This window comes from Astatotilapia calliptera, chromosome 2 (genome assembly GCF_900246225.1).
Source record: "Astatotilapia calliptera chromosome 2, fAstCal1.2, whole genome shotgun sequence".
NCBI classification, from domain to species: domain Eukaryota; kingdom Metazoa; phylum Chordata; class Actinopteri; order Cichliformes; family Cichlidae; genus Astatotilapia; species Astatotilapia calliptera.
Window position 1 is genome coordinate 4,788,609 of NC_039303.1, and position 20,817 is coordinate 4,809,425.

At 39.2% G+C, this 20,817-nt stretch overlaps 1 long non-coding RNA gene across 1 annotated transcript; it reads left to right on the plus strand.

Moving 5' to 3' along the window:
• Positions 1-5,096: 5,096 nt before the first annotated feature.
• LOC113028731 (uncharacterized) lies at positions 5,097-6,245 on the plus strand. The gene is made up of 2 exons (XR_003273267.1): positions 5,097-5,358; positions 5,910-6,245. It is a non-coding gene; the product is annotated as an uncharacterized LOC113028731 (long non-coding RNA).
• The last annotated feature ends 14,572 nt before the right edge of the window (positions 6,246-20,817 follow it).

Below are 20,817 nucleotides of genomic sequence, written 5' to 3' on the forward strand. Positions count from 1 at the left end.
TCTTTAAACATTTTTGCTTAAGTAAAATTTCCAGTATAGGATTTCATGTTTGCCAAACAAAGTAAAAGAAAATTATTACTCTAAACTCAAAGCATCATGGCTAAATGATATTTTTGTCGAACTAAATTGAAGCCATATTGAATGTTCTAATACCTCGTTGGATATATCAGTTTAGAACAATGTATAATGAATTAGTACAAGATTTTGTGTTATTGACCTTCAAACCTCCTGCACTAACTCACTGTGTTTGAGTTAACCTCGCCCTTGCGTTACAGGGGTGGGGCTTGTCTTGGGGTCCTACCATGTGACTCCACACACCTGGAGGTAATGAGCTCACCAGTTCCGGATCACCTAATCTGCTGCCATTACTTAGAGCGATGGTTTCTCTTCAGTCTTTCCTGTACCGCTGAACTAACAATAGCAGCTGAAGCTGGTGCTCTTGCTTGTTGTTTTGTTATGCTTTCTCTTTGTAAGTCACTTACCTTGTTGTCCTTCAGCGCAGATTGCCTGGAGATCAGAGAGCTGAGACTTTTATTCGGTGTGAGAGACTCTGAAGAGAAGAGGGACTGTGGAATTGCCTGTCTGTTTGGAACCTAGACTTCACTGGCTGACACCTTTCCCTTTTTACCCTTGGTGTTTTCAATAAACCTGTTAAACCTTTCCTCTCAAGTCCAGCCTTTGAGTCCAATCCGCCTGAGTGGCCATGACATACTGTTTGTAAAATGTTCAGAAGTAAAGTAGTGGAGTGAATTATAAAATAGAAGTCTATGGTGGTAACATTTGTTTTATACATTGTTTTAATATTTTTACCTTTGATTTTCTTATATTTTTGGGCATTAGTTTAAGTTCAGGCACCAAAATTACTTTAAGCTCAATTTGTTTTACTTACTACTACTACTACTACTACTACTACTACTACTACTACTACTACTACTACTACTACTACTACTACTAATGGGACTAATACCACAGGTTTTTAATATGTATTACAAAGATAACAAAAATTGTACTTTTATCTACAGTACTCACTTTCTGTTATTTAAAATTCAGTAAATGTACGCACATAATTGTACATTACATTTGGAGTCTAATATGTGAACCTGTGTGAATTACACCAAAAGCTCTTTGATATAACTGGAAACTCCGTCACAGTGTTGGATGTTTACTCCTCGATGTTTTTGTCAGTTTGTGTTCTTCGCAGCTGTAATTATCTACTTCCCCTGAGGACAAATAAAGTTCATCGTACTTGTAAGGGTCTTGTTTATGGAAAGTGACTCAGTGCTCAGTGTCAACAACTCGGTTGTTGTATTCTGGGATCCAGCAATGCTAATGACATTGTTATCAACTCTGTTGACAGCTCTACATCTTGTTTGCTGAGTACTCAGATGAATTGTTGCTTGTGATTCGTGAGCTGCTCCAGTCAGTTGATTAGATCAAATAATCATGAAATGAAATCATTTCATTTTACTCAAAGTGAAATAAAGCAGTGATGTTATTAAATAAAAATTATTAATGCCATGGAAATGCTGTGGAAAAAAAGGCAATAAAAGCCCCCGTGTTTTTGGCCCCCTTCACCCTTTCTTCTTCTTTTTTTAGATAAAAACCATTTAATTATTTATCAAAGTTTGCGTTGCCATTTATAGGCACATGATGCATCAAGCAAATATGAGCTACATTAAGAATTTATATCAGATTCAGAACGGTATGTTGCAAATAAACAAGAGTCTTTTTGAACAGATGCAAATAGAAGTGCATTAGGAAAATCTCTGTTGAATTATAAATTTCTTTCCTGTGTTTCAAGGATTTATATTACTTATTGCTGAATCCATTATATTCGCTGACTCTTTACTGTATGTCTTCCATTTGCTGGATTTTCCTCTTCCTATGTCTATGTTATATTAATGTGGATGGACTCAATTTTGCGAGTAAGCTTTGCTCTTATCAGCTCTTCATTATATGTCATATCATAACTCATGAATTGCCAACAATTGTAGAGCTGTCTGTACAATCGGAAAACTTTCATATGAAAACTTTCATTCCCATCTATTACAATAATGCTTATCTTAGAGTGCAAAAACATTCAGTTTCTGTTGGACGCTGATTTACCATGTTCCATTCATTCTCTGTGATAAGTGGAGATACAGTGAAAGCTATTCAGCTTCAGTGCTGTGTGAGGATGCCGAGACTCCAAGGAACAGTTTCAATGACGGGAGGAAAGACACGGCCTTGGATTGTACTCATTTGTATCGCAGCTGCATGCAGTACATGAAAAACCTCTACCAGCGTGTCACCAACAAGAGAGCAGATGAGTCGATTTTTCAGAAGCAGCATCTTAGTTCCTCTGCAAAAATAATCTTACACCTGCTGTTCAATTTCCCTCATAAAAACCCTCATAGTGAAACAGCTTCATAAACAAAGAGACCCATCATATTTTTAGTGTTATACACTTTTAATGACCTAAGTTATATGAACAGAACCACCACCCCAGCAAGACCACTGAAAGCCCTGACCAGCACATTCAGTTACTGATGCCTTGTGTATCATTGCTAGCTAGGAGCAATGGTTTTAAAGCTCTGTAGCTCCCTTTATGGTGAAAAAAAGAAGAAAATCATGGCTGTGGTAGCCTCATTACCAGGCAGTTAGAAAAGCATCAAAAAATAAATGGTACAAAGGGCTCAACAATTTAAGTGTGAATTCACAGTGGCAGAACAGGCCACAACACAGAACCTAAATGGCAGCTCTCCAAGCGTCCTTCTTACTAAAATGACATATTTACACAGTCTTACAAGTCTGCAATATTTTCACAGGAACTTGAAATCACTGAGATTATGTTTATAATCAACCTGAACACCTTTTTTTTTTTCCCTATGAGCCAACGATAAACATTGTGATGCTATTGACATAGCATCACATTTCAATTTAGCCAGATATCAAGGAGAAACAAATCCCTTGAGGATTGTATCAGGAAGGGCGTCGGGCTAAAAAAAAAAAAAAATCTGCCCAATCACACATGTAGAGCTACCTGCTGTGGTTACCTCTGGTGAATAAAGCAGCAACCACAAGCAGACCACAACCACAAGAACACACTTTAATATGCAGTATCAGTACTAAAACATTTCTCAGAGATTTTGGTCCATATTGACGTGAGTTGCTGCCTATTTGTTGGCTGCACATTCACGATGGGGAATTCCTGTTCCACCCCCCTCTCACAAGTGTTCTGTTCAATCCACTGTGGATGCCGTTTGAGTAAAAAATTCATTGTTATGTTCAAGAAACCAATTCGAGGTGGTCTGAGCTTTGTAACGTGTAGTGTTATCCTGCTGGAATGAAAAGATGGGTACACACTGGGCATAAAGGGATAGACATGGCCAGCAACAATACTCAAGCAGGCTGTGGCGTTTAAATGATGCTCAGTTGGTACTAAGGGGCCTGAAATGTGCCAAGAAAAATCTCTCACACCATTACACCATCACCAGCCTGGGCCATCGATACAAGGCAGGATGGAGCTTTCATGTTTTTTTTTTTTACAGCAAATTCTGACCCTACCATGCAAGACTCAACCAGATCATGTTTTTCCAATCTTATATTGTTCAATTTTGGTTGGCCCTTGCAAAATGCTTGAAGCAGTCTGGACATTTTCCTCTGATATTTGGCTTACAGATGAGCTATTTTTGCTCAAAGAAATGACACTCACTGGAAATTGTCTTTTTTTTTTTTCAAGACCATTCTCTTTAAAGCTTACAGATGGTTGTGTGGGAAAAGCTCAGTAGATCAGCAATCTTTGAAATACGCAGACCAACTCTTCAATCATCTTTCTTCCTCATTCTGATGCTCCGCTTGAACTTCAGCGGATAGTCTGGATCATGTCAACATGCCTAAATCCATGAAGTTGTAGGCCATGTAATTGGCTGATTACATTTCATTTACATGAGCAGTCAAACGGCACTCTCAAAGTCACTTCATCAGGTCACTAAAATCGACTATCTTGTTTCTGCTGTTGGTGTTTGTTAGAATACTTATAAAGCATTTTAATAGAATAATGGCAAGAATTCAAATGCCTAAAAGGGTTTTTACTTCAGTTTTGGTGAGTAGAATTCTCATTTTATTTGTCTAACAATAAGTGATAATTAACAGATATTAAATCAGTGTCGTGTTACCTTGTACCACCACGGTTTTCTGCACGAACCTTGATAATTAAGCTTGCTAGTTATCACTGATAACACCTGGTTTGAAAAAACATGGTGGCAACCTAAACGCTTGCTGAGTTTTCAAAATGTCTTCGTTAATGACAAGCACAATGCATATTTTATGCGAGACCAAGTTATTTTGCAAGCACTGTATATCGGGAATTATTCATGACAGCATGACACATGCAGGCAGGCATTTAATAAGTCATTTTACGCCCTCCTGAAGTGAATGTTTTGCATCAGTTCAGTAGGAATGAGATGTATGCATTGGTGGGTGTTTATTGGTTTTAATGTGTTCTATTCTCGTTGTTTCTTCTGCATTTCCACGCTGTCAAACTCAACTCTGCTGACATCAGACTGATCTTCTTTATACCTTCTACAAGCCAATCAGTCTCTGTTCCCTGTTCTTTAAAACTCTGCGCTTTCATTCGGCCCTTGAGACTCTCATTTTTGCAACGGTGCTGCATCTCTACCGTATCCTGGACGTTCAAAGAGCATCATCCAAGTCTCCGTTTGCCATCTGTTCTACTACCACCAACAGTGTCTAAACTACAGGGGTCCTCTCCCACTTCCTACCGTTGTTGAATACACTGTTCTGCTATGTTGCTTCACTGGTGTCTAATTATCAAACCGGTTTTTAAAAACTAAAACTCTGTACATCAGTAAGTAACGCGCATTGCTTTTAACTGAGCTCCTCTCATTGATATGTGTAACCCAGTGTTAAAAACGGGATTAAAAGTATAAATATTCATACTCTCACGATGGGAATAAATATTGATAAAAACAAAATTAATTATAATAAATACTGATAAAAAGCATGTAAACATAAGTTTAATATGTACATATGTATATGTGGTATATAGATGGTGTGGGGGCAGGACTTAGTCCTTTAGAGTGTGTTTGTCAGAGCCACTGAGCGACCAATCATTGGCCGGTCTGACCCTCCCCCCAGTCTGTGCGCTGCTGAGACACCTGTGCGTGCCTTCGTGTGCCAGTAAGATACGCCAGAGACACAGACGGTGAAAGATCAGTTTACCCGTGCGGCGAAGAAGCTAGCTGGATAGTGAAAGTCCTTTTTTCGGCGAGAATAATAAGAGTGATACTGTATTCCAGAGGCCGTGAGCCAACGTGAGCACTGTGAAGCCCCGTGTAGCATTTGTTGCTTTGCATGGTAAGTCCCAGGCAGTACACGTGCGCTAGCATAGCATGCTACTTGCCGCTAGCTCCGATGCTAACTTCTGTTAGCCATTTTGCAATGAAAGTGCCTTTTCTGAGGCTAAAGCAATTAGCACTGAGTCTGCTGCACTGCATACGAGATGTTCTTTAAAGGTTTATGTCACATTACTGTGGTATTGATGTATAATGTATGGTTTTGTGCGACGTTATGTTAGCACGTGTTCACTTTTCTCATGGTGCTAATTATAGTTCTGCACAATTAAGTATTAGCAACGTGAAATTAAGTGCCTTCACCTGCACTGTACTTAGCTGAAACTTGATAAGTCTCAAGCCAATGTGTATTTTTAATGCGCTGCTGAGCTATTTTGTATTGTTTTAAATGTGTGTTTCCTATGCACTTTTTCCCTTTGAAATGAGAATAATTTGTTGTACAACATAGAATATTTTGAAGAAAATTTAGAAGCACTACAAGCAACCAGTAGTAATAATAAGTTACAGGCATGATAGCTTAAATGTTGAACTACTGTGTTCTGACCTGGTCCCCAGGTCAGGTTTTTTCCTTTGCTTATTTGGATTGGATTGGTTTTGAGGACCTGAGAAGAATCGAGGATCCCTTTTCCAGTACTGGATGGCGAGCCCAGCCCAAAGAGCCGGATGAACTGGTAGATTGTAACCCGACTGGTTACAAACACACTGAGTGACTACTGAACATTGAAAGACTGAAATTGACTTTAAAAAAAAAAAAAAGACACAAAAGACAATATATCCTTAGGTCGACCATTTGTGGGGTTTATTTTATTTTGTTTTCAAGAAGCGCGCTCTACTTTTGTTAAATGTGCACAACTTTAATAATTGCTAATAAATGCAATTGTGTTTTCTACACCTACTGTGTACAAGTCCTCTGTTGTCATACACCCTTGGCTCCTACGAATCTAGAACCTGTCTGATCTGGTCCATATTTCCCTTCTGTCCGCGTACTGTGGTTAAAGGTAACTATACTGCCCGCACTACATGCAAAGAAGGCAAGAAGTAGCACTAACAGGTCTAGTATTGCACCACCAGTGTTACATATGCATTTAAAATGATCAAACAGGACAAGTGGATCATGGGACCTGAATTTGGGGACTGCCCACTAACCTGGCTAACTGCATTTATTTGGACTTTAATCAATAATTATGACCGGCAGAAAACTGAGGAATAAGGGAAAGATAACACAATTCAGCATTATCCATGGGTTACAAAATTCTTTTACTGCCAGAGTGCAAGAATATTTAAAGAGCCATCAGGCACAATGGTGCAATCATACTTGGTACCCTTTACAGCATGTGCGAGTGCCGTATGAAGGTCAACAGCTTTATGGGACGTTAGTTTTGGAGATGGAATCTTTTAAAGGGCCCAGTTACATTTCAAAAGTTCAACTATACTTCAAGAAAAATTACCTCATTTGTGAAACACATAATGAGAGCAATGGAGTGCATCCCTCACACAGTATTTAGCTCTCTCCTCTGTACAGTATAAAGCAACACTAGGAACAGTGATACTTTATACTGTAGACTTGAACTCAAAGACGAGTTCATGTTTGTAGACTTCCCACAATAGCTCTCTTTGCTTGTTTCCACAAATATCTTTTCACGTAGGAGTTAGAAAGGAGATGCATGCACTCACATTCATAAGGTTGCAGATTTGCGTGCTTTGCAAATAGTAGCATTGCGTATCCTCATCAAATCTACAATGTGCTCAATCTGGAGTGACATACCCATCTTTACTAGCAGACATCTCAATGCATGTGCAGATTTCTCCAGTTGCCTCTCACTCTATTTGATACAGACCTGTCCTCTCAGACCCTACAGAAGCATGGGTAATGAAGGCACTCCCAGCTGTGAATTCATTCATAGATCATCGGGTGATTTTATTAATGCATGAAGACTTGCTGGGTAGACCCAGTCCTCACCCTCATCCCTCAGGAGAGCATGATTAATGATGTTCCCCCCAAACTGCATCAGTTAGCCACCGCTATCTGGTATTTGTCTTTACAAGATCGTATCGACTTTTGGGAGATCATGCAGAAAATGAACTGTCATGTGTGCAGGAGCTCGCTGAACGAAGGGTGGTAATACCTCCGTTCTGTGGGCGAACAGAAACAAGGCTTAGCGTGAAAATAGACACCACGAAAGGCTTGTGTAGATGGCGATGCACAGACACCTCCTTGGTCTCACTGTGAGAGTAGAAATCTTGTTCTGCCTTTAATAAGTGTGGCTCCCAGCTTCTTTTATGGAAATGGGTTTTAACAGAGGTCTCAGCGAGGATATTATAACATATCAAGCTGTTCCACTGTTTGGTTACACCACATAATGGCATCATTATTTCTTCCTCTGCGTACAGATGGAAAATTTACCACTGCACACTGACATCAGGCTTTGCCTTTGTACTCTGTAAATGGCTACTTAAAGTCAGATTAACATCTAAGACCAAATTTCTAACACCCTTTGATTTCAAAGAGGTTTTTCTCTTCCATTCTTGGTGGCTTTTACACATTTGCACAGATTTCAGAAAGGCATTATAACAACATAGTACAAAACTTTACATAATGACTTGTTTGTTGTTTAGATGTACTTTTCTTCAAAGACATAATCTCCATATTTTTTTTTATTCAATGCAGAAGCAATCTTTGATCTTCCAAGGTCTAATATGACAATGACTTCCGTGGCAATTACAACCGATAATTAAAGCAATACCTCTCCTTATTCCAAATTTGCTGGGCATGTGAAACACTTTCACTCGCAGTTCAGGAATTGGAAAGCTTCTTCTGGTGAGTCGGAGTCAAATATAGACATTTAGAATTTTCAAAACAGAAAATATCAGTACATCTATTATCGCCCTCTTTTTTTCTTTTTTTGCTGTGTAGTCAAGCTTGAACTTATTTTTGCCATCAATCACCTAGTAAGGCAGCCCATATCCACAAACCTTTTCTGTTTCAAATCAGATTGTATTTTTTCCTCTTTTCCTTGTAATTCAGAGTGAAATCTTAAAATCTAAAGTCACTACCTGGTCCAAGAAGTCATCCACCAGCTATGTAAGGGGCAATCTGGAAGAAAGCGATTGCATCAACCAGGCTAATAATAAGTTAAGCCTGAGGCTGATTTTCTGACACAGCAGTGCTGAGGCTATGAGGGAGATCAACAAACAACAACCAGTGGAGGGAGAAAAAAGGAAGGCAGGCCTCTTATTGAGGCAATTCACATCTGCCCGACAGGGGGTGGAATGACTGCCTTGGGAAGATAATTGTGCCTGGAGAAAATCCAACCACAGGAACACTCAGAATTTTATCAGCAAACCACCTTCCTCCTTCGCTGATAGGCTCGGATATGAAAACTGGCAAGGTGCAGGTGGGGAAGCTGGGAGTGTCATTACTGGAGGGTCACCGCACATATGATAACCCTCACCAGTCTTTTATTTCTTTCACTTTGTTTATGCTCTCCACTCGGTTGCGTGCTTGATGAGGTAAACACATTGGTCTCCTGGCTTTTGAAATCAATTGGATTCTGGATTTGTCTCGGCAGGCTCCTGACGGACCCTGTGGTGCGGCCTGTTATGGGGCCGTGAGGAGTGCTCCTGCTGCCCTCCTTCCCTTCAAATACTGCGAGAGGAGGCACAAAAGCACTCATCACTAACTCAAAGGCGCAAGCAAAGATGCCACCGCAGTCTCTCTTCACCCTGCTTCACTCAGCTCTCCGACTGTGTTGCAGTATTGGGCAGAGGCCAAAACAACGCAGTATTTGGATGAGCCTTGTTCCTGTGAGAGACTGTAAAGTAGGTTGAGAGGACAGCCGTGTACACAAGCCTCTTCCTAAGCTAATGAACATTCTGGAAAATAATTAACGAGATGCAGCCAAATGTTGTGTTTGACCTTAGCTACCTTCATCTGTCTCCTCTAAAAGCAGCTCCATTTTACAGCTCACGATGGCTTACTTATCCATTAGTTTTAGTCTATTGGTAGATTAATACAATTCATATTACAGTTTGTTAATTGATGGCAAGTGTGTTTCTCCTGGACACAAATTACTTTGCATAACTTTTGGATGTGCATGGTTAACACTGTAAATTTATTTTTTCCCCTTTTAATTCCAAACAACAATCTTTTTTTAATCTTTAAATAAAAAAAAGAAAGCTTGCGTGCATAAACCTAACCAAAAACAAAACATTCTCAAGATTTGCACCACTTCTACTGCATCTTTTTGTGGACTCTGTCAGTCTAAAATTGGAGCGTGTTCTTTCAGAGTTTTTGTTTTGTTATTGAGACAGATGGTGCTTCAATGCACCAATGCCAAGGAGCACCTTGTGCTCATGTCAGGGATACTTGCAGCTTTGACAAACTGGCAGTATTTTAACACCCAGGGAATGAAAATGGGCTGGTTGTTTCTATCAGCGTTAATGGAAATATAATCGTAAATAGGTATGATATACTGGTTTGAGACCAGGCACCCAAAAATAATGACGATACGTGTTCTTTTATTCTACCTGCATTACCGGGACAATTCCAGCTGTTCCATCTGCTATTTCCATGATATTAAGCTTCACCGTTATTAAATTGATCCAATACTCTTCTTTACCTCCTTTTTCATGCCAATAATAATCTATTTCCAGTTCTTTAAAGCAATTTTGTCATTCTGCCTTTCAAACTCTTATTTGTGTAACCCACCTGCATCCCCACCTTATCGTGGATGTTTAGAGAGTGTCATCCATGTTTACATCTACCACCTGCTCCACCATTGTGCGTATAATGTCAGCAAGTTATCTTCAAGCAGTGCTCAGAGTCTCTATATCAATAAATAATGTTGATTACTTTCACTTGATCTCTCCTTATTGACATCAAAGTTATTCATGCATGTGTGTGTGATATATGATGAAAAGGTGGTGATGTTTAAGGTGCTGTGTTCAAGTCAGTGTACACTACATTTCATTACTGTTTAGTTTAATTATCCATTCTTCTGTGCCAAGGTGACATATTGTAGTTTTTACTCATATTTGACTGTTTGATGAACAAAATAATGACCTGCAGTTGAGTTCGGTGGAACGTTTTCTCGCAAATGGCACAAGCAAATATCGAACGCCATTTTTATCTGCATCTGAAGCGAGCGTTCGATTTACTGTGTGCTTTCTTTTTTTATTACAGCTGTTTCTTGATTGATCAAATTTGTTTTTTTTTATGCAAACGCAAACATTCTCCGTGTTTGCGCAGCGGCACACATAAAGCTGTTCCAAACTTAGTGTTTGAATTGTGCTGTAATATGTTTTTCCTACATACACATCAACACAGCTCTATGTAGAATTCTAATGCTGGTCAATATAAGAAATGGGGTTCAATTTACAACGACACAAAAGTGGAAACCAGGATCGCGCATGAGAAACAAAATATTTTGCACGTTTTCTTGATACAGTCATTAACACTGATTGCTTAGCTAAATGGAGATGGATGCAATTAAGTTAAAAAAAAAGTATTCAGTTTCTGTAATAGGTAAATTTCTCATTTGTGATAGCTACAGTGATATATTATTAAATCACAAAGCTTGAGTCGTCTTCCCATTTGGGGGTGTCAGGCTATAATGTCAGCACAGTTCTGACATTATTTGTAAAAGGGCTCTTCAGCAGGTTGCTGTCAGAAGGGCCTGAACCCAATCCTCCTGGCTGAAGGATCATCTCCTTAATTACCAGGTCACCCTGACACTGAAATGAGGTATGATTTATGAGGAACATTACAGTTCAAGTGTTCATAACAGTAATAAGAATCCAGGACACTTAAGGATGATTACAATTATTTCTGCGGTTCAATTGTTCAGGGACCAAGAAGGATGTGCACTCATGGTTCTCTTAATCAGGTCTGAGCTGATTAGTGGTTGTAAATAATCTTAATATTTATTTTAACCTACTTTAGGTAAGAGATGAGGTTGGATTTGTCTCTTTACTGCTCATATCCTATTAGATTAGTTGGCAGGTGCGAAAAAGGGCACTAGTTTGCTTTTTTTTGTCCCACCAAGGTCATTGGAATTCAAAGAAAACAAACTTTTAAAGAAGATTTCTAATGTGACGAGATAGAAAGGCAGACTGCAGTGAGATATTCCCAGTGGTAGAACTTTTGTGATAGTTTGTGAAATAGCAAGGCGGTCTGTTCAAGGCTATTGCTTCTCACTCCTGCATTAAATGCACAGGCATAAATATATCAGTTCACATGCGCTCGCTGGGAGCAGTCGAAAGGTGTCCGGGGAGATGAAGGAAATCAGTTAATGAAGCATGTGCAGCATATGAGTCCGACTGAAAAGAGATGGCCCACCCAAGAAAAATCGACATCAGCTGTTTAAGCACCCTTCTTAGCATTATTTCCATTTAACCATGACTATAATCATTCCCCAACGTCAGCACTTTTTTTAAATTTGGGAATTTTAGCATTATAATGTTTTAGAAGGCACTGTTAAAAAATGATGACGTCAACAGGGACAGCGGATCACCTGAACAGAAACAAAGACCATACAATCTCAGTTTAATCTCAAGGACTAGTTTTAAAATGATAGATAATAACATTTTTGAAAGGGGATTATCAAATATTTCCTCTTTGTGTTTTGTCTTTTGTGTTTAAACACACACACACACACAAAAAATGTATCATATACAAGAAGATATCTGCCCCGGTCCTATCATCTGGTTTTAGATAATACACAGCCTTATTTAATTTGCCTGTTTCCTTCGTAGCATCTTTGGTAGAAGTCCAGGAGCAGCTGTACACTTGAATTAGCTTGATTACTGCAGACACTGATAAATAAAGACCTTCACTGAAAAGTTCAACAGTGAGCTGACATGCAGCAGTATTTCTCAGCGCATGTCGAATAACTTAAGGTTGGATCAATAGGCGAGTCCCTTTCTACATCAGGCGAGTCTCCAGCAACTACCCCTAAAGAGCCATTATTTACTGCTGCCCACATTGCAACAAATGAACCCAGCATGGGCCCATTAATGTGTAATTAGAGAAAAGAATGAGACAAATATTTAACAACACGAGTGTTTCTGCTCATTAGATCAGCTTCAAAAGGGGAATTATTAATGCTTTCCAAGCTAGGACTAGTGGTAAGCTCGGGTTACAGAAGAAAAAGTTCAGCTGTGATTTCTTCCTCTGCTGTAGCATTGTCTGTCTGTCTGTCTGTCAGCAAGATTACAGAAAACCCGCCAAGCTGAACTTGATAACACCAGGAGGAGACATGGAACACTGGCAGTTTTAAAAAGGCAAAATTGCAATCCACTCTTCAGTGCCTTACTGGTTTAGTTAGCTTACCAATTATATACTGTTGCTTTTTAAGTCTTGTTAAGGAATGCAGAAATCTCCTTGTGATGCCACAGATGACAACATCAGTCAAAAATAATAACACGATATCAGATTAATTGCAAAAATCTGTTCTGTCTCCAGTTTGCCACTCACAAGCTACTCCATGTGGTAGTGGTATACATATTTACTTAAAACGTGTAATGTTTCTGGTTTAAGACTAGGAGCAGATACAGGAAGGGCATAAGGTTGTCATGAACTGTGTGTGGAGCAGTGTTGGGACTAACGCGTTATTAAGTAACGCGTTACAGTAACTACGTTGTTATTGTGTAACGAACACGGTAACTAGTAATTATGCCAAAATCAGGAACGTGTTAATCGTTACAGGGATTTAGATAGGATCGTTATGCGTTACTTCGTGTGGTGGCTATCGTGGAGCTTCCACAGTTTCAATAACATTAGCAAGTGGTGGAGGCAGCAGGTGGATGAGGGAAAGGGAAACCGGAGGCAGGAGCAGAGACCCGAGGCGGCCGCCGGTCCGAGCGTCAGGTGAACTGAACTTCAGGTAAGAAGTTATGACCTGAAGTCTATCTGGGTCAGATATAAACCAAGTTTAGGTGGAGTTTATTTTCGTTATGCTGACTTTTTCGTACTGGGTACTAGCTAGCATGACAGAGTTTCTATACAGCTGGGTGGTGCTTTGATACTGATGTTGAACTTTATTTTGTTCATAAGGTTAATTATTAGAGTTTCCAACCGTCCCCTAAAAAACAGAATCGTCTCGTATTCAGAGAAAATATCAAGCATTTCGTATTGAGGTGAAAAGAAACACAGTTTGTCCCGGACTTCAGCTACAATGAAAAAGGCACAAAGCTGGATTTATTCTGTGTCTTTACACTGTCAGCTGTCTCTTCTTCTCTCATTCTCCCCCCTCCCTCTCCTGCTGCTACTTCAATCATGAAACTGATCAATGATCAGCTGATCGGCTTTTCTCTCTTGTTTGTTTATCGCTCACTTTGCGCCAGAAAGAGGAAACCAGCGGATGTCGCGTTAAACAACAGCAGCACGTTTAAGCTTGATCAGCTGTTGTTAGAATTTATTTAATATTAATTTCTAGTATCAGCTGATGTTTGCTGGAGCCACAGCTGTAAAACCTGCTGGTCATGATATCGTTTGGTTATCTGGGAAACATGAAGATGAAACCAGGAGATGTCCTTACTGAACCATCAGAGCTGAACAGGTGATGGAGAAACAGGTTTAACTTTTAGGTGACATGAATGAGTTGAAGGGAAGTTATGAACTGTTTCTGAGAGACAAATAACACCAGGATCCTTTTCTAAGCAGCTGACAGCTGGTAACTGTGCAGGGGCGGGTCTAGCAAAGTGTTGCCAGGGGGGGCAGGTGGGGCATTAACAGGGAGAGGGGGGCACAAAGAAGTACTTTTCTTTCTTATTCTCATTTAAAATGTCTCGCTTTTAAAAAATAATTATCTGAATCTTACAACAAAAAGCGCACATGACGCTGTGACGTAGGCTAGAATCATGGCGGCGAACAACGACGGTCCAGGTGTGGGATTTCTCTTGTGGAAATATGCAGATTATTTTTCCCTTTCTATTGGTAGGTGGCACAGTGCACTTGTGGCAAGTAAGCAAGCTAGACGACTGTCAGTCTGGCTGGGTATCCAGTTACAGAAGCAACACATTAACAAGAGAATTCTGAGTAAAACCAAAGTTACTTTCCCTAGTAACTAGTTACTCTGAGAGTAACGAGTAACTTGAAGTAACTGAGTTACTTTTGATAGAAGTAACTAGTAATGTAACTAAGTTACTAATTTAAAGTAACTTACCCAACATAACACATGAGACGAGGTACCTTAAAAGTAAGAGAAGCAAAACAAAACACAGCGCACAGGCAGGAGACTACCAAAGTAAAACAGGAAGTAACAGTAACATGCCCAGAGACGCAGACAGACACACAGAGACATGACTGGGAAAACATGGATTAAGAATGAAACACAAAGAAGGAAGCTAGACACAAGAACACAAGTATGAACACAGACACACACAAAGAGACACAGGGAAAACACATAAGAGGGAATCTAATAATCAAAAGCTAAACAGAACAATCTTGGCACTTTAGAATAAACTCAAGACTAACAAAGTGGACTTAAACATAAACCATAATAAAAAATGACAAAAACTCAAAACGCTGGGTGAAATGACCCAGGGCCATGACAAAGGTATGAAACTACCCTCTGTGGCGCTCCGGTCTTGTGAGCAAAGAAACAGCTGAAAGCAGTAGCATCTCAAGTACAAATTCAAGGCATGATTTTGCATTTATTTGTTATTTTGGAATTTTTCAAGCATAGAGTAATACTTATTACATTGCTGTAATGGTATGTTAACAATATCTTACTTTCGCCCAACTTTGTTGTTTAAAAAAAGATTCATTAATACTGCAATGAGATGTTTTTTGGCCACACTGGTTTGGAATCAAGATGTGAACACACAACTGACATTATCACCTTCTGATCTGATGTGGTAAACAGTTGCTCATTTACACATCCAACAGATGCAGAGCAACATTAGCATTCATTTGAATTCACAATGAATCTAAGTCCAGTATTTACACTCTGCTCAGTCTACTCTGAATTTGAACGCCTCTCTTTAAACCGCCGCTTTGTTCACCGGATACCTTTTTCTGCTGTTTGATGCTGTGTTTGATGCTTTCACCAACACAGTAACAGTCAGTTAAAATACCAAGATTACAGGCCATAATCAACGAGATGAAGAGAACTGCGAGGTTGGGTGAATTCTCAGGGGGGTCCTCTATATGAGTGACTGCTGAGCCATTTTCACACATTAACTTTCAGGGGAGTCATGTGAGGATATTGGCCACAATCTCTCACATGCAGCCCAAAGCTAGTCAGTATGCTTCAGATGCATTTTCAGGGAAGGGAGATGCTTGGATAGAACGTGCAGGATCCAGACTTGCTAGCGATAAAGGCACTGGGCAATTAACTGTGGTGACTAGTGAGGTGACAGGTTAAAAACCTACTAAGGTGGTACATTTCTGTATCACACGCACATGTGTCAGGTGAAGTCTGGAGAAGTTCAACACTGCACCGCTTTTGTGAACACTGCTCTGTACTGATCCGCGGTGCTTCAAATATGCTGCATTAAAAAGGGTAAAATAAAGAATGTGAGCACGAGTGATATTTTAAATATCACACCAGGTGTCTGGAGCGTTGTCATTTTCATGAAAGATGCTTCCTCTGTAAGTCAGCCTGCATGGCATTAACAAAGCTTCAAACTCAGAAATTCCATTGCTATATCGATCCAAAAAATCCAACTGGCAGAGTTTCAGCTAGCTTCATCATCAAAAGTCAACATCTTTATCTGCGTAAACAGAGAAAGTGAATCTCAGTTCACAGTGAATTGCTGTGAAATACGAAACCTTGGTTTCACAGGGATTGCATTAAAGATTGTACCTGGCGCTCTCTATGACTTAACAGAAGCACTGGAGTTAGTGCTGACTGACTTAAGCATACTGTAGTGACTGGTTGCAGTGGGAAAAGTGCTATCCAGCCTTAACTTACTCCTGTTGCTCTGATTAAAATTAATGCAGTAGCCTGCTTCATTTCGCAGTGGTGAAGCGTCTTCATGTAATGGTTAATTCATACGCTGGTTTTGTTTTCATCGTATTCCATATTATATTTGGGCTGTGTTTAGTCTCACCTGGGAAGAATTCCTTCCTGTCCATCCAGTTCTCAGTGGCAGTTGATCATGCTCCACAACATCCCCCATAATCCCTTGCTCTGCTTCCATTTGATGTCATCTTTTCCCGGGGATTAGCACGGGTGCCCTGAGGGCTTGTGATAAGCATGCCTTCTTAGAACAGCCCAGTCAATGAAAAAAAAAGAATCAGGATACTTAAAAGTTTCACTTACACATACACAGATGGTAACGCACATACAAAAACACACAAATATGTCATACACCAGAAAACTAAAAAGAAACTCATACATGATCGCCAAATACCGTCAATTATTCATCCAAATCTTTGACTGTGGATAAATCAATGGAAATTTACCAAATGTGAAAAACACTTAGAATATAATTTTGCCAATTTATTCACACACACACACATATATATAATAAAAATGTTCCCAGCTGGAGTTTATCTGTCAGCAGTTGAACAGTGAGCCCCGAGGCTAGAGTGCAATGGCTGTGTGTGCAGAACTGTTTGGATAAAAACAATATTCTGTCAATTACAGTTTTTGCAGTGGTCCCTGTAGACTGGATTTTTTTAAGCGTTTGGAAGTTTGTCCAGGGCATTTAAGTTTTGAAATAATATTTGGCTTACATCCTTTCTCTCCCTCTCAAATGCAGATTGATCTCATAAGCCTTGTAGACAATAGAAATAAAACAGAAAAATTAAGATTCTTTTTTTTTTTTTTTTTTTTTTTTAAAATCTGCTTCTACTAATTTATCTTACTCAACGACAAAAGAAGGTAGCTGACACCAAAACCCGAGAGGATGTAAACTGACATTTCAAAGGTAAAATGCACAAATGACAAGTGAAATAAACTCAGTGACAAGACTTTGAGGCCCGCTGTTAAAAAAAGGTTCTTTTATTCTTACACAAAGCTAATTGCGTAAAAATCAACCCACTGTTTAAGGCTTTTCAGAGTAGTAAAATTCTACCACTTCAAAATGAACTGAAATAAACCACAAGTATAGTCCAACCACTTTTATGCACCTGTCAGACCACAATAGAGCAAGAAGCAGCGAGGAATGAGGATAGGTTTAATAACCAGAACACAAAACCGCAATGATCTGACATCTTGGTTTTCAGTCAATATCCAGCGATCAATACTTGGACCATGCTGAAACCAACATTTTCAGATTATACCAAGCATAAATGATGTATGTCATGGCTGAGTTATTGACCCCGGAATGAGAAAAACAAAAACAAAGTATATACACACATAAATAACTCAGAGACCCAGATGTCTGCGGGTATTTAGGGCTGTCATTACTCCAACATAAGATGCTGCCACAATTTATAGTCCCGTCTCCTTTGCACATTCTTTCACCACTTATGCACAGAAAAATAGGATCATCTGCATCTCTCTGGAGGACACCCCCATTGGGCTTTGTGTGGCTTATATGTGTACTACTAAAATTTTTCTTCTTTGCACTTCTAATCATTCAACAGATAAGGGAAGGGTGGGTTGTTCTCAGTGAAAAAAAATAATAATAATGAGAGACACACAAAAAAGTTAATGAGGTTTTTCCTGTATTACACCTCTAGAGGCAGGGGTCCGCTAAGCAGCAATGTCATTAGACAGGAATTAAACTGGGACTGTTGTTTTGCTGTGCTATCAATTCATGTGCTTTAATTGCATAACCGAAGTGTTGTGCCAAAACAAGGCGAGCTGAAGATGCAGCAGCGTGAGTGTGACTGCTGCGTGTGTCGGTGAACAGAAGCCTTTATTGCTGTTTTTCTTCTAGAAAATAGGGTTTCTATACACACACACACACAACCCTGCTTTCTTTTTTTTTAAGTGCAAAGTCTTAAACTGGAGCAGACACAAACTCAGTCCCAAGAGAAGCAATACATTAGCGAACACCCTTTAGCAAGCTGGGGACTATGTCCTAATAGTATTTTAAAGCAGCTACTCTTGGCAATCCATCATGGAGATAGCAATCCCAGCCTGTCCCCTCATACTGCAATCATCCACACAGGTGGCTCTATGCACATTTATGCACCAGGTAATTCATACATGGAAAAAAACAAAAAAAAAAACAGAAATATGCAACAAAATAATAGAACCTTTAACTATTTTAAAGTTAAAGTAATCTACGTTTTTATCAGCCTACTAGAAGAGGAAAAAAAAGGGAGAGGAAACCTGTGCACTGCAGAGCAGGTAGACAGCAATGACTTTGCTCAAGATAATGTCATTCAAAAGGAAACTGTCCCACTTCTTTAAAACTCAACCCGTGTCCTCAAAGCTGAAAGCACTTTAGGGAATAAAATAGGCCACAGCTACATCTCTGGGAAATGTCATGTGAGCAGTAAGGTTAAGATATTTTGGGGATAGCGATGGTGTTGGGGTTTGTTGGAAGAATAATGCAAGATACCAATTAAATAAAAACACAGATTGTATAAAACATAGAAACACCCACTGGTTTCGGACTGTGTTTTAACGCTTCAACAGAAGGGTTGAATGCTAATTTATCAGCTAACCAAACGCATAAAGTTTATGAATGCAGCAGCTAATTAGTGCCATATAATAAAATTCACTCACCCAAACTAAAGCACAAACATCTTGGTTGGTCAGTACCCCACAACAATAATATTAGCAACATTACCTGTTAAAAATTCTCCAAAATAACATAACAGCACAAATGTAGTAAAGGACTCTGGTTTAATGACTAGAAATAATGACCGAGGCCTCGAAGACGCTGATTAGCTCCATCTTCCAGCTGGTTGAGTTGGGACACCTGTCCTTCAGTGCTGCCAACCCTGTCAAATCAATTATCCAGGTGGATGAAAATTCAACCAAGAGTTGTTATGAAGAGGAATATTGTCCACACACCAAAACTGTATTTTTGTACCAGACTATAAATATGTTTTTTCACGGATCCCCGCAAGGAACATGGGAGAAAAAAAAATTAAGATAAACTTTTGCGAGATCTCGCAAAAGTTTATCTTAATTTTTTTTCTCCCATGTTCCTTGCGGGGCTCCGTAGTTTTTAATGGTGTGAATGTGGGGATAGCAACTTTAGGTCTATGGGGATTGCCTCAAGTGGCACCAAGAGGAACTGTAGTTTTTGCCACTTCAGTGCTGGCTGTTTTTTTTCAGTCTCTATGTTGCCCCTTGCGTCAAAATGCAAGAAGAGGAACTACAGCAAAGCTACTGTTGGGTAAAATATATATGGATTTACTAAACCTACTGAGAAAAATTTATCTAAACTACTGACACTATACAAGTGATGCATTTTTAAAAATGGGCTAATCTCCATGCTTTTAAGAAAGTATTAATGAGGCTATTACAGAAAACAGAGCTGCTCCCAAATAACTAATGGCTTGCAACACCTTCCCTGAATATTTCTTAAACTGATAAATCTTACTTCAGAACATTAAAATACTTTTTTTTAAAGAAATACTGCTGTCTTTTATGGCATAAATACTTTTTTTATGATTGTCAGGCTATCTGAATAAAACAAGCAAATGTAGTTGAAGTACTAGTGGTCTCTTGCATATATATATATATATATATATATATATATATATATATATATATATATATATATGTATGTCCAAAAAATCTCCTACTGTAATACATTACTATACATAAACAGAATGACACACATTTTTATGGATAAAAGCAGGTACATTCAAATGTCAGATCAATAATAGAAAGCAAAACAATAATTGACAGAGATAAGGAAGAAAAGAAATCCACTGCTATGTTAGGTTCACTTATCTTAGAGTAGAGTTTGCTATATTTATTTAAACGATATAATCTGTGAACTGAAAACTCTGGTGAGCAAGTGAAAGTGAGGAATCAGCTCTAAGATTGTATTATATTTACTGTCATTGTTGATTTGACAAATTTATCCCGTCACGTCTATAAAGGCTGCTGAATTGAACACCATTGATTCGAACAGAACAGAAATGTCAGGGAGAACAGGCGCAGACAGACCAACACACAGACCAAAATCTGACAGATGTGTCAAAATATAAAAATACTACATTTTCTTTTCATCTCTCTGTTTTTTTTTCTTCCCTTTGTTGAGTGGGAGAGTAGAAATGTTTCCCTCCCTGCCACATTCCCTTTCCTTTGTTGCACTGGGATGATGAAGGCCTTCTTTATTCTCACACCGCCGCGCTGACTGAGTGATCCTTTGTTCAAAAGCGTGTTAATATTTTCATTTGCCTGATTGCATTATGAAGAAGTTCTTTCAACTCTGGGGAACAAAAAGCATAGAGAATAGTGGGAAAGAGTTTAACATATCCATCCTCAGCCCGCACACCTCAACCCTTCATGACTGCTATTCCTCCCAACCTTTGTAATTGAACCTGAGATATCAGGATGGGCGGTGCTGATGCCAGGTGCATACTAAAAATAGTGCT